Source organism: Ahaetulla prasina, chromosome 1, assembly GCF_028640845.1.
Source record: "Ahaetulla prasina isolate Xishuangbanna chromosome 1, ASM2864084v1, whole genome shotgun sequence".
Taxonomy (NCBI): Eukaryota; Metazoa; Chordata; class Lepidosauria; order Squamata; family Colubridae; genus Ahaetulla; species Ahaetulla prasina.
The window spans coordinates 338,126,346-338,139,742 of NC_080539.1; the positions used below are offsets into that span (position 1 = coordinate 338,126,346).

A 13,397-nucleotide genomic window follows, 5' to 3' on the forward strand; every position below is an offset into this window, starting at 1 on the left:
ACAACTATTTTTATGCCTACATAGGCTACATGTGAAATATAACCTATATAGCAAACACACATAATGGTGTGTGCTGCTTTCTTTTGTATTTGTCAACACTATCAAACTAAATCTGCACTACTATTTTTTTAAATTTACATTTATATCCCGCCCTTCTCCGAAGACTCAGGGCGGCTTACATTGTGTAAGGCAATAGTCTCATTCTATTTGTATATTTATATACAAAGTCAACTTATTGCCCCCCCAACAATCTGGGTCCTCATTTTACCTACCTTATAAAGGATGGAAGGCTGAGTCAACCTTGGGCCTGGTGGGACTCGAACCTGCAGTAATTGCAAGCAGCTGTGTTTAATAACAGGCTGTCTTACAGCCTGAGCCACCCACGGCCCTATTAATCTTCTCATCCTTCCCATCACCCATCTCCTTCCACTTATGACTGTATGACTGTAACTTTGTTGCTTGTATCCTTATGATTTATATTGATATTGTTTCCTGATTGCTTACTTGTACCCTATGACTATCATTAAGTGTTGTACCTTATGATTCTTGATGAACGTATCTTTTCTTTTATGTACACTGAGAGCATATGCACCAAGACATATTCCTTGTGTGTCCAATCACACTTGCCCAATATTCTATTCTATTCTATTCTATTCTGTTCTATTCTGTTCTATTCTATTCTATTTTTTTAAGTTTGATGACTTCTTATATGCTTCCTGCTCCTTCCCTGAGATCTTATACAGTATAAGCCAGATAGAATAGGTATCCAGCCCAGAAGTGACCATCTCACCAAAAACTGTCCTCTTCTTCAATAGTAACAGGTTTAAGCTCCTCCTCAATTACGTTCCACAGCATTATCTGAGTTATCTCCTCAAGATCTACTCAGCTGACTTCCAATTCAAAATGAATCCACTTGACTTTATCAAGTTAATATTTCATAGAGGTCCTCTAAACAATTTTTCAGGCCCTCATATCCTAAAAAAGCTTAGGTTAATATGAAAAGGGCTGCAAGACAGAACTCCACATAAGCAATAAGGTTGAAGAAATAACTATACTTCACTGTCCTGACTGTCATACTATAAGTCTCAGCTTGGAAACATAGTCATGTCTAGTCAAATTCTCTTTTTATCTTCTATCAACTTCATTGATAGAACGAAGCACTTCATCCGCTGGAGATTCTCCATAAATCAATGAAATCTTTTTGATCCATAGATCAAATGAACAACCTGTGATTAGAATACAAAGAGAGGACATTCAGAGTCAATCCTACCAAGAGCCCTCCTGTTGAAGAAGTTGATAAGGCTCTCAAGGGAATTGTCTTAAGGTTGCTGGGAAATTCCCCAAGTGTCATCTAGAATTCAAATGCAACCATAAAGTGCCTGAGATGTATTGCTTGAATTGGCCCCACTTCCCTATGGAGAATTTTGGTGCCAGTTAACCCCAAAGTCACCAGAAAGTGATCTGTAACTCCCTTTAACATCATATCAACCACTCCAAATAATAAATTCAGCAAGTAGGAATATACTGTAGATGATCCTGGGAAGAGAAATGAGACAGTTAGTGGTTTGGTAAGTAAGTTTTATAAGAAAAAGATAAAAGAACTCCAGTAAGGCTGGCAAAAAAGGGGCGTGGTGGCTCAGTGGCTAAGACGCTAAGTTTGTCAACCAAAAGGTTGGCAGTTTAGCAGTTCGAATCCCTAGTGCTGTGTAACGGGGTGAACTCCTGTTACCTGTCCCAGCTTCTGCCAACCTAGCAGTTTGAAAGCACATAAAAAATGCAAGTAGAAAAATAGGGACCATCTTTGGTGGGAAGGTAACAGGGTTCCGTGAGCCTTTGGCATTTGGTCATGCCGGCCACATGACCATGGAGACGTCTTCAGACAGCGCTGGCTCTTCGGCTTTGAAACGGAGATGAGCATCACCCCCTAGAGTCAGGAACAACTAGCACATATGTACGAGGGGAACCTTTACCTTAAGGCTGGAAAAGACTAAAATAAAATCTTAGATTCTATGACACAGAATGTTTGGCTTCCCCAGTACCTTGCTGCTGTACAAGACAAAGTTGAGTCAAGTCAAATTGAATTAAGTTCTATGAAGCCCTACGGCACCTGATAGAATTAACACCAAAAAATGATGTCCTTATCATCATGGGAGATTGGAATGCTAAAGTAGGAAGCAAAAGATAACCGGAATAACAGTCAAGTATGGCCTTGGAGTACAAAATGAAGCAGGGCACAGGCTGATAGAATTCTGTCAAGATAATACAATGGTCATAGCAAACACTCTTTTCCAACAACCTAAGAGACGACTCTACACATGGACATCATCAGATGGTCAACACAGAAATCAGATTGACTATGTGCTCTGCAGCCAAAGATGGAGAAGCTCTATACAGTCAGTAAAAACAAGACCAGGAGCTGACTGTGGCTCAGATCATGAGCTGCTTCTTGCAAAATTTAGGCTTAAACTAAAGAAAGTAGGGAAAAGCACCAGGCCACTCAGGTATGAACTAAATCATATCCCTGATGAATATACAGTAGAGGTGACAAATAGATTTAAAGAATTAGATCTGATAGACAGAGTGCCTGATGAACTATGGACAGAGGTTCGCAACATTGTACAAGAGGTAGCAACTAAAACCATTCCAAAGAAAAAGAAATGCAAGAAAGCAAAATGGCTGTCTGAGGAAGCTCTGCAAATAGCTGAGGAAAGAAGGGAAGCGAAAGGCAAGGGAGAAAGAGAAAGATACACCCAGTTGAATGCAGAATTCCAGAGAATAGCTAGAAGAGATAAGAATGCATTCTTAAATGAACAGTGCAGAGAAATAGAAGAAAACAATAGAATAGGGAGGACCAGAGATCTATTCAAGAAAATTGGAGATATGAAGGGAATATTTCATGCAAAGATGGGCATGATAAAGGACCAAAATGGCAAGGACCTAACAGAGGCAGAAGAGATTAAGAAGAGGTGGCAAAATTACACAGAAGAACTATACAAGAATGAGTTTAACATCCCTGATAACCACGATGGGGTGGTCACTAACCTTGAGCCAGACATCCTAGAATGTGAAGTCAAATGGGCCTTAGGAAATCTGAGCAACAACAAAGCTAGTGGAGGAGACAGTATTCCAGCTGAGCTATTCAAAATCTTAAAAGACGACACAGTAAAAGTGCTACACCCAATTTGCCAGCAAATTTGGAAAACTCAACAATGGCCACAGGATTGGAAAAGGTCAATTTATATTCCAATTCCAAAGAAAGGCAATGCCAAAGAATGTTCAAACTATCGCACCATTGCACTCATTTCACATCCTAGTAAGGTTATGCTTAAAATCCTACAAGCTAGGCTCCAGCAGTATGTGGATCGAGAACTACCAGAAGTACAGGCAGGATTTTGTAGAGGCAGAGGAAGTAGAGATCAAATTGCCAACATACGCTGGATCATGGAGAAAGCTAGGTAGTTCCAGAAAAACATCTACTTCTGCTTCATTGACTATGCTAAAGCCTTTGATTGTGTGGATCACAACAAATTGTGGCAAGTTCTTAAAGAGATGGGAGTACCAGACCATCTTATTTGTCTCTTGAGAAACCTGTATGCAGGTCAAGAAGCCATAGTGAGAACTGGACACGGAACCACTGATTGGTTCAAAATTGGGAAAGGAGTCCAGCAAGGCTGTATACTATCACCCTGCCTATTTAACTTATATGCAGAACACATCATGAGAAAGGCGGGGCTAGATGAATCAAAAATTGGAATTAAGATTTCCGGAAGAAATATCAACCACCTCAGATATGCAGATGATACCACTCTAATGGCAGAAAGCGAAGAGGAACTAAAGAGCCTCTTGATGCGGGTGAAGGAGGAGAGTGCAAAAGTTGGCTTGAAACTCAACATTAAGAAAACTAAAATCATGGCATCCGGTCCTCTCAATTCCTGGCAGATAGATGGTGAAGAAATGGAGGTAGTGACAGATTTTATTTTCCTGGGTTCCAAGATCACCGCAGATGGGGACTGCAGCCAAGAAATTAAAAGATGCTTGCTCCTGGAGAGGAAAGCTATGGCAAATCTAGACAGTGTACTAAAAAGCAGAGACATTACCCTGCCAACAAAAGTGTGTATAGTCAAGGCTATGGTTTTCCCAGTTGCAATGTATGGCTGTGAAGGTTGGACCATAAGAAAGGCTGAGTGCCAAAGAATTGAGGCCTTTGAACTCTGGTGCTGGAGAAGACTCCTGCGAGTCTGGTGCTGGAGAAGACTCTGGTGCTGGAGAAGACTCCTCATATTTAGATATGAGCCAGCAATGTGCAGCAGCTGTTAAAAAAGCCAACACAGTTCTGGGCTGCATAAACAGAGGGATAGAATCAAGATCACGTGAAGTGTTAGTGCCACTTTATAATGCCTTGGTAAGGCCACACTTGGAATATTGCATCCAGTTTTGGTCGCCACGATGTAAAAAAGATGTTGAGACTCTAGAAAGAGTGCAGAGAAGAGCAACAAAGATGATTAGGGGACTGGAGGATAAAACATATGAAGAACGGTTGCAGGAACTGGGTATGTCTAGTTTAACAAAAAGAAGGACTAGGGGAGACATGATAGCTGTGTTCCAATATCTTAGGGGCTGCCACAAAGAAGAGGGAGTCAGACTGTTCACCAAAGCACCTGAGGGTAGAACAAGAAGCAATGGGTGGAAACTGATCAAAGAAAGAAGCAACTTAGAACTAAGGAGAAATTTCCTGACAGTTAGAACAATTAATAAGTGGAACGACTTGCCTTCAGAAGTTGTGAATGCTCCAACACTGGAAATTTTTAAGAAAATGTTGGATAACCATCTGACTGAGATGGTGTAGGGTTTCCTGCCTGGGCAGGGGGTTGGACTAGAAGGCCTCCAAGGTCCCTTCCAACTCTGATGTTATGTTATATGTTATGAGTCCCTTGGACTGCAAGGCGAACAAACAAGTCAGTCCTAGAGGAGATCAAGCCTGACTGCTCTTTAGAAGGCCAGATCCTGAAAATGAAAATGAAATACTTTGGCCACCTAATGAGAAAGAAGGACTCACTGGAGAAGAGCTGGGAAAGATTGAGGGCAAAAGAAGAAGGGGAAGATAGAGAACGAGGTGGCTGGATGGAATCACTGAAGCAGTAGGCATGAGTTTAAATGGACTCCAGAGAATGGTAGAGGACAGGAAGGCCTGGAGGAACGTTGTCCATGGGGTCGCAATGGGTCGGACACAACTTCGCAACTAACAAGAAACAACAAATATCAAAATAGCAGTACAGTCTCATTAAACAAAGAGAGGAAAGGGGAGAAAGGAAAATAATAAATGAATCACAAACCATTAGAATAGAGATAAATCAGCCAGCAGATATTGCCAAAGTTAAAGCCAAAGCAATTTTAAGTATCACTGAATCCTCCATCCAAGATCATAAGTAGTAATGTGTTTAGCTTGGCTAATGTACTCTTCTGCAAAGGATGGAAAGGAAATTATATATGTAATTCAGTAAGAACAATCTACCACTGAGACCATCATTATAATAATGAAGTGCTTCATTTTTGCCTTTCTCCAAATCCAGGTTATGAATTTGTCTAGGACAGCCCTCTCAAACTCTGACATTGTCAAAATTTGGGCTGGTAGGACATAATACCGCAAGCCCAAGGTTATGCTTTTCTCCCACGAGAAGTAAACTAATCATGCAGGATTAAATGGGACAAAGAACAATCTGAGGAAATTAATCTTAGCCAACTTTATTTGGCAGATTCTTTCATATAGGCCTTCATGAAGTAAGACTGAGTTCCAATTAAAGAGCAAACATTACTTGTAAGAACTTCCAAGTTGCTTGCAAGGTTTTTATATCTTTAAGAGCACAAGACTCCCATAAAGAGAAAACTCAGCACATTGGCCCTGAAGAATTGCATCGCAGCATGGACAAAAGTGTTGCCACTGTGGCTAGGAGACAGGAGGAAAGTTCATAGAGTTGGGCAAGCCAGAAAATATTAGATAGTTAATGTGCAAACCAAGAAGTAAATGACCCTGAGTCCAAAGAGACTCTTGAGCTCATACTTTGGAAGAATTAACTGGGTTTTTTTTAGAAATATGAAGTCCACATTTCTCATCTGACGCAATAATCCCCTGCAGAAAAAAGGAAATACCATAGTTTTATTTCCCTCAATTGGCCGGTAATTCTTTTAAAATAAATTAAAAACAGCTTCACCTCATTAAAAAGCCAGGCCTTTGATTCTCAGTTGCCAGCAATTTATTCTATTATTTTCATAGGCCACCCGGGCACACAAACACCACAACACAGGTATTCACAAAAGAGAAAGGAAAGGCAAATACCAAAACATGCATTAGGATAACGCAAATGGACAGAGTTTGGCATCATGGTATTTCCAGATCTTTTACAAAAACACCAAGACTGCAGAGCATCATACAAGCCCCCGGTTTTGCATATTTATGGTGCACTCTTAGATAGAACAGAGAACTGGAGGGTTCTTACGCAAGTATCCTAGAACATGCTAGGCTAGTTTCAAAGAATTGATAAATGGAAGGTAGTTGAAAGTTAGGATTTATCCAGAATGGGTAGCTGTACAATTCAATCTTTAAAATTCAAATCAAATCAAATCAAACCTTTATTGTCAATGCACAACATGTGTACAATAAGTTTAAATGAGCTTTCCTTGATGCAGACTCAGGGGTGGGTTCTACTTACCTTTACTACCGGTTCGTATTGTGCCTGAGCGCTCTTCCACGCATGCACAGAAGAGTTTTGATCTCTTCTTTTTTGTGTGTGTTTTGATCACAGAAGAAGCTTCTGCACATGCGCAGAAGAGTTTTGATGATGTTTGGGGCAGTGGGCAGAGCCTCCTGCCGGTTTTACTACTGATTCTATAGAACTGGTCCAAACCGGGGGCAACCCACCACTGTGCAGACCCCTCCCCCAAAGCACAGAATACATTTCAATAACTCAATAAATAAAAGAAAAAGAAATCCCTAAACCCAAATAAGTAATAACTAGCACACATTCCCATATACATATATGTATATAACACTATATTATATTACACCGGTATGAACATGTTGCACGTTGCGCTGGGCCCGCAAAGACACAACTGCGGTGAATTAACACATGCTTCATCCTTTTTAAACTTCCATCACTTCCAGTTTTTCATTCTCCACATCTGAATAACTTTAATGAGGTCCAATTAATATCTTTACAGTCTGAAGTCTGAATTGTGGCAATTTAGCATTTTTTTTCTGGTCAGTTCTGAGAATGGTTACATTCTTCTGACTGAGAAAATAATGACCAAAAGACTCCCACTGGCTCTTGCTGAAGCATTGTGTGAGTGTGTATGTTTGCTACTGAATGTCTGATTTAGTTCCTTGACCCATCACATTAGGGCAAAAGAGTGGGAAACCAGATAAAAGTCTGATGCTTCCCGTAATCATTAAGAGTTCTGAGACATTCAATGGAATGTGTCTGGTTATTTTAGTATAAATGGAGCTGATGAACTAATGACTTACCCAAGCGTTGCTAAAAGAACATGATGCTAGATGGGAATGATGTGATGTCATCTCTTGGGAGACAGCCAAAGAGCTTCTAACCAAAGAACTTTCTTGCCAGTCAGAAGTAATTCTACAATTATAACAGAAGGATGTTCCAAAAATGAAACAAAAACAAACAACTGATTTTTATGCAAACCAAAGGTTGTTCTCTGAACATATTTTAACTACCAGGATTCAGTCTTGGAACACATGAACTTAGTTCATTAGGCAAGTATATAGCATACTACAGTCTGAAGATGGTTTAATAGTGATTCTCTTGTGCCACTAGAGGAGCATGGGAAAATGTCAGCACAAAATTCTCCAAACTGCAGTTTGTTAATGGTGGGCAAATTCTTCTTCTAATTTCAGTTTGTAATTGACTCAGTACTTCTTCTTAGTCCGTTTTCTGAAAGATCTCCTCCAGTTAGTAATATTAGGATATGTCTGCTAATAACATCATATACATGAATGTTTATGTTGTGCTGCAAAACCAAAGTCTCCAGTGTTGGCCAGAACTTAAAAATTCATCCCCTTTTTTGCAAAACAAACAAGGAATAAAGACATCTAAGTGCAGAAGAATAATCAGAGGTTTGGAAAGAAGAACAGAGAGTTGAAACCAAATTAAGATATATTGGACAATTACTCTGCAACTTTCCTTCAATTGTTTGGTCATGTCTTCTGTTTTTTAATATTTTTGCTCTAGCTTTTGAATCTCTTCCCTGTCTTCATGAAAAACTGCAAAGCTAGTATAATCTCAAGGATTTATATGAGATTTTAATAATGGTACAACTACCATCTCTCACAAAAGTGCTCTATAATTTTTTGTAGATATTTAACTCTCGGATGTATTCCACTGAAAAGATCTCAGACACCAGAGCTGGGAAAGACCTGTGCCCAAATTTATTGTTAGGTCTTCTTCTTCTTTACTTCCTCTTTTACTACTTCGGGTGCCAAGGGAGGTATAAAGTTCTGGTTCCTGCTCTTCTGGCAGCCTCAATCATTGTTAATTGATGCTGCTACAATGTGTCTTTGAAGTTGTGTCTCCATCTTCTTCTTGGTCTGTCTCGTGTTCTTTGACCTCAATTCAAGTTTATATGTCTAAAAGATCTCTAAAGTACGAGACTAGAGAAACGGTTTTCCTGGAAGAAGGGAAGCAACTATTTCGACTGGAGACATAAGAGGCATAACATTAGAACTTCTTGCCATAAGAATGACATTAGGTTGTGTGACAAGCATTTTTCCTGATTCAGTGTCTGTTGTCACTTGAAAACTGTGGCTTAGCTACCTTGAATATGTCAGATGCAATATGCATTGTAACATAGATTTATATCAGAAGTTGATAGATTTATATCAGAAGTGGATAATCTTTTGGGAGTCAAAGGCTGCATTTGGTAACTTTGGAATGAGCAAGGAACAATTGATTTGTGATGACACAGACCAGGAAGAAGTCCGTCATGCACAGAGACAAGGCTTAATTTCATTTTTAAAACAACGTTAAGCCATTTTATAGCAATAGCACTTAGACATATATACTGCTTCATAGTGCTTTACAGCCCTCTCTTACCAACCTCGGAAGGATGGAAGACTGAGTCAATCTTGAGCCTGGTGAGATTTGATTTGCCAAACTGCTGGCAACCAGTGATCAGCAGAAGTAGCCTGCAGTACTGCACTCTTACCACTGCACCACTGTGGCTCTTATTGCAATTTCAAGAGTTTTCTTTGTACAAACGGCAGAAATTCAATCACATGGGTTTTTGGAGAGGAGGAGAAGGTTATTTTATGGAATTCATATAGCTTTGGAGCTCACGATTTATATACTAGTCAGCCATCAATTTGGCTGAAGGTGTCCAGGTGATATATTTTACAAAAAGTTGTCTTCAAACTATAATATGATGCTTTTACTCTAAAACTACAGTGTATATACTCAAAGGTAAATCCCAGCATGTAGATAATCTATTTCTTAGCATGGTCATATTTACTTTTGTGTTCAGCAAGGATAAATTATGGAGGACTGAACGGTCCTCCTATGATATGAGCAAAAAAAGATCATACTTTAAAAAGATAAAATGTGTTCACTTTGGGAAAAAACTTCCCTGTACAATTTTTCTTAATAACCTTAGAAAAGTATGGCTAAGCTTTAATTTCAGTATGACGTTTTTGCTGTTATGGACAAGTTCAGGGTACCTTAATGGAGCAGGATTCTGTGAATCACCTAGGCAACAACTTTAGGCTTTTATTATTTCTTCTTCAATCTCTCAAACAGCGATTGAGCTGGTCTCTGTTGACTGACTTCAGAATATGTCACTTTTTCATATACTATTAATTTCAGATCTGGAGGACACTTAAAGAATATGCTCATTATTGTTGCTGGTTAAAAGAAAACAATACCAAAACAGAACATAAGATTGTTCAGGAGATACCTGTTACACAACTCTCAAAATCACTGAGGCATTTCACAGGGCCCAGCAGAGTCATGGCCATTTATGTTTTTCTTGATAACAAATAAATAAAGCTCTCAAATAGGATTGTGTGAAGGCACCTCCCTCAACCTAATATTTTCTAATCAACATATAATAAGTTGAGGCTAACACATTTGGTCATTGCTAGTTTGGGATAGGGCGTATCCATATACCTTAATAGGTAGCACACAGAGGCTTTAGAAAGAGTTGGAAGTTTGATTTCTATTTGCAGAATGTCCATGTATGGTGTACAACTGATGCAACATAGCCAAAGTCATTGTAGTAGTAAAAGTATTGCGTCAGATTTTTGTATTTAATCTTTTCCATTGCAATCTCCCCAATTCTGCTCCTGAAGATTGGAGGAACCATTACAAAAAGCACTAGACTGGTCAGAGGGGAGTTAAACTAGGAGGGGCAGAAATCAGGTGGAAGGATCTTATATTAAAGCAGGGGTCTCCAACCTTGGTCCCTTTAAGACTTGTGGACTTCAACTCCCAGACTCTGGGAGTTGAAGCCCACAAGTCTTAAAGGGACCAAGGTTGGAGACCCCTGTATTAAAGGATTCTCAAGAGTAGCCAGTGAGAATTGCAGGTGATTAAAATTGGCAGAGGTAGGAAAGTCTTACATCATAGTACATTTCCTTTAGCCTAGAGAGCAGATAGTATTTTAAAAGGCTTTTATTCTTACCACCTTAGGATGACAACATGGTTCTAAAAATGAGCCACTCACATTTTGTTCAACATAAAAAATTTGCAAGTTAGATAATACTGTATGCATGTTGATTGTTATATCTTCAGAAGTTACTATATTTAAAAAAAATTACATAAATCCAATATTTGAAGGTTAGCATTTATTTTTAAAAACATACTGCAATAATGTTAATATTTATTTTGCTTATTTGTTTTTGTGTCTGAGGAAGATCATACTTCAGATTATAAGAACAGATGTTTTCAGAATACCAAGCTAAGCATTCAGTTTTGTTTTCTTCTGCTGGCTTTTGTTATTGTGGTGTTAGTAGTAGTGGTAGTTCTTCTTTTTCTGTTAGATAACTAGATGCTCTAGATTAATCATTATCTCCAAGCCCACATATTACAGACTAGTGAGGATTAAATAAGAGAAACTCCTGTATACCATCTTGAGCCCATTAGAGGTTTGTGATTCATCATACCAGCAACTCATAATAAATAAATTCTCTTAGTCTGGGCTTACAATAGGTGCCCTTTAAATAAATTTATTTGGGCTTGTTTCAAATTAAACTTTAATTCATTTTTATGCTGAATTTATTTCTGAAGTAATGTCTTACTGCATTTCCAGTGCTTGCACTAGGGTTATAATAGGATTCTGTAGAGAGTAAGGGAGACGACCTTATCAGAGATATGCATTATCCATTACTAGGGAAATAAGGATTAAAAAATATCCCTTATCAACTTAGTAACTGATACAATATCTCCATCAAGGTTATCTTCATTACTCTATACAAATCCAAAGGTCTCAGATAGTCTGGAAACTGGGAAACTTGAACCACATACGTTTTAGTAGCAATGCTTCATGGCCCAGTACATTCCTTCATCAATCTATATCGCAAATCAAGCTTGTTCCATCCATTAAAGAATGTTTTAGAACAGGGGTCTCCAACCTTGTCAACTTTAAGAGCTGGCTGAGGAATTCTGGAAGTTGAAGTCCACAAGTCTTAAAGTTGACAAGATTAGAGACCCCTGTTTTAGAAAAAAGACTGGTTTGTGGCCATGTTGACTGAGAATTCTTGGATTCTTGAATGTAGTAGGTTGTATAGAAAGTTGCACTCACAAGAGGAATAAGAAGTGTACCTCCCATAACTCAAAACTGCTATAAAATCTGTATAACAAGCTGATGATTATGCCAAATTGTTGGAAGACTTGGGAAGGGAGGGAGAGTTCTGCTTATCAATTATTCATGGATTGCAAATCACACATGTTGATTTATTAGCTTCACAGTGATAAGGTTTAGTGTCATCAATTATTAGATCATGTCTTTTGGATAGCAAATGCTTAATTCAATATTGTTATACTGGGATGTCTGTATGCTCCCTAAGCAATCTTCAGACAAATATTTTTTTCTCACAAATGATTCATCCCAATAATCACTTTCTAGGCAAAAGAAAGTAATTTTTTAGGTTTGTTCTTTAATTCTGGGAATAAATCCTGCCTTTAGTATGTTTAAATTCATTTTCTCATTTTTTCGAACCTACTAAACTCTTGTTCCAGTGCAGATTTTACAAATACACCCAATTCTTGGGGGTTGGCATTGGGGGTGGGGGATGGGGAATGGGGACAATGCCTGGAATATAGCTGAAATATATTCCTACTTGAAAAGTGGAAATAACTTTCATATTTAAGATTTAATTCATATTTGCAAAGAAACATGTGAATGACTGTTGCTGGATTAAGATTTTAATTAAGGTTATGCTTGAAGGGGATTAATTGAATTGATATTTCTGTTCTGCTTTATGCAAAACAAATCCTCATTAGCATTCTTCATTTTGATGTTCTCGAGAGGCAATAGACTACAGCAGGGGCAATAGACTCGAGAGGCAATAGACTACAGCAGTTTACTACCTACCACCCACTTTTGTATCTTTGTTAGTAGTAAAATTTTCTAACCGCCCACTGGTTCCACAGTAATGCGCCATGTATTGTCGTCTGCGCATGCCTCTCGCGCACCGTGGATTGGGTTTGGGGGGGCGCCGGCTAACAGCTCTGCTTGTCTGTTACAGCTGGGTGATGTGGGGCGAGATGCGCGAGCTATTCTGGGACAAGGCTCTTTTGTTTGCGGTCGCACTATAGTGCCATTTAGTTTCACTTACGTAACGTGAACTAAACTTATGCACAGGCAATACAAATAGTATATTTTCAGAAATGTATATTGTCACGGGGAATTTTATGAAAACCTAATGAAAATGTTTTTAAATAATGCTACAAAAAATTTTTTAAAAGTCAATTAAATTTAAAAAAAGGAAAGTGCTTCAGTATCAGAAAAAAACCCTACTGCCCACCATGAAAGCTGGAACGCCCACTAGTGGGCAGTAGGGACCAGGTTGACTACCACTGGGCTACCGCTTCAAGTCCCCTCCCTCAAATTTCAGTCAGGATTAAAAAAAACCATCTTTTTAAACAGCATGTCTGACTTTTTAATTATATTTTCCTTTTTGTTCTATTTTCTATCTATGCGATTACAAAAGTCAAAATTAACTTAATAGCACATAATCATTTTCCTTTGATTTTTGATTTTCCCCCCGTTATTCCTGCTAAAAGAATTTCATATCTCTGTATTAATCATATAAGTGAAATTTGGAGGTCAAATAATATAAACACAATAGATAAATAAGATAAACACAAATTTCAGATTTTGCTGCATGGCAA

The 13,397-nt window shown here is 38.6% G+C and overlaps 1 protein-coding gene across 12 annotated transcripts in view; it reads left to right on the forward strand.

The window, feature by feature from the left end:
- Window positions 1-13,397, forward strand: part of DIO3 (iodothyronine deiodinase 3) — a 161,171-nt gene that overhangs the window by 33,453 nt on the left and 114,321 nt on the right. The window lies entirely within an intron of this gene.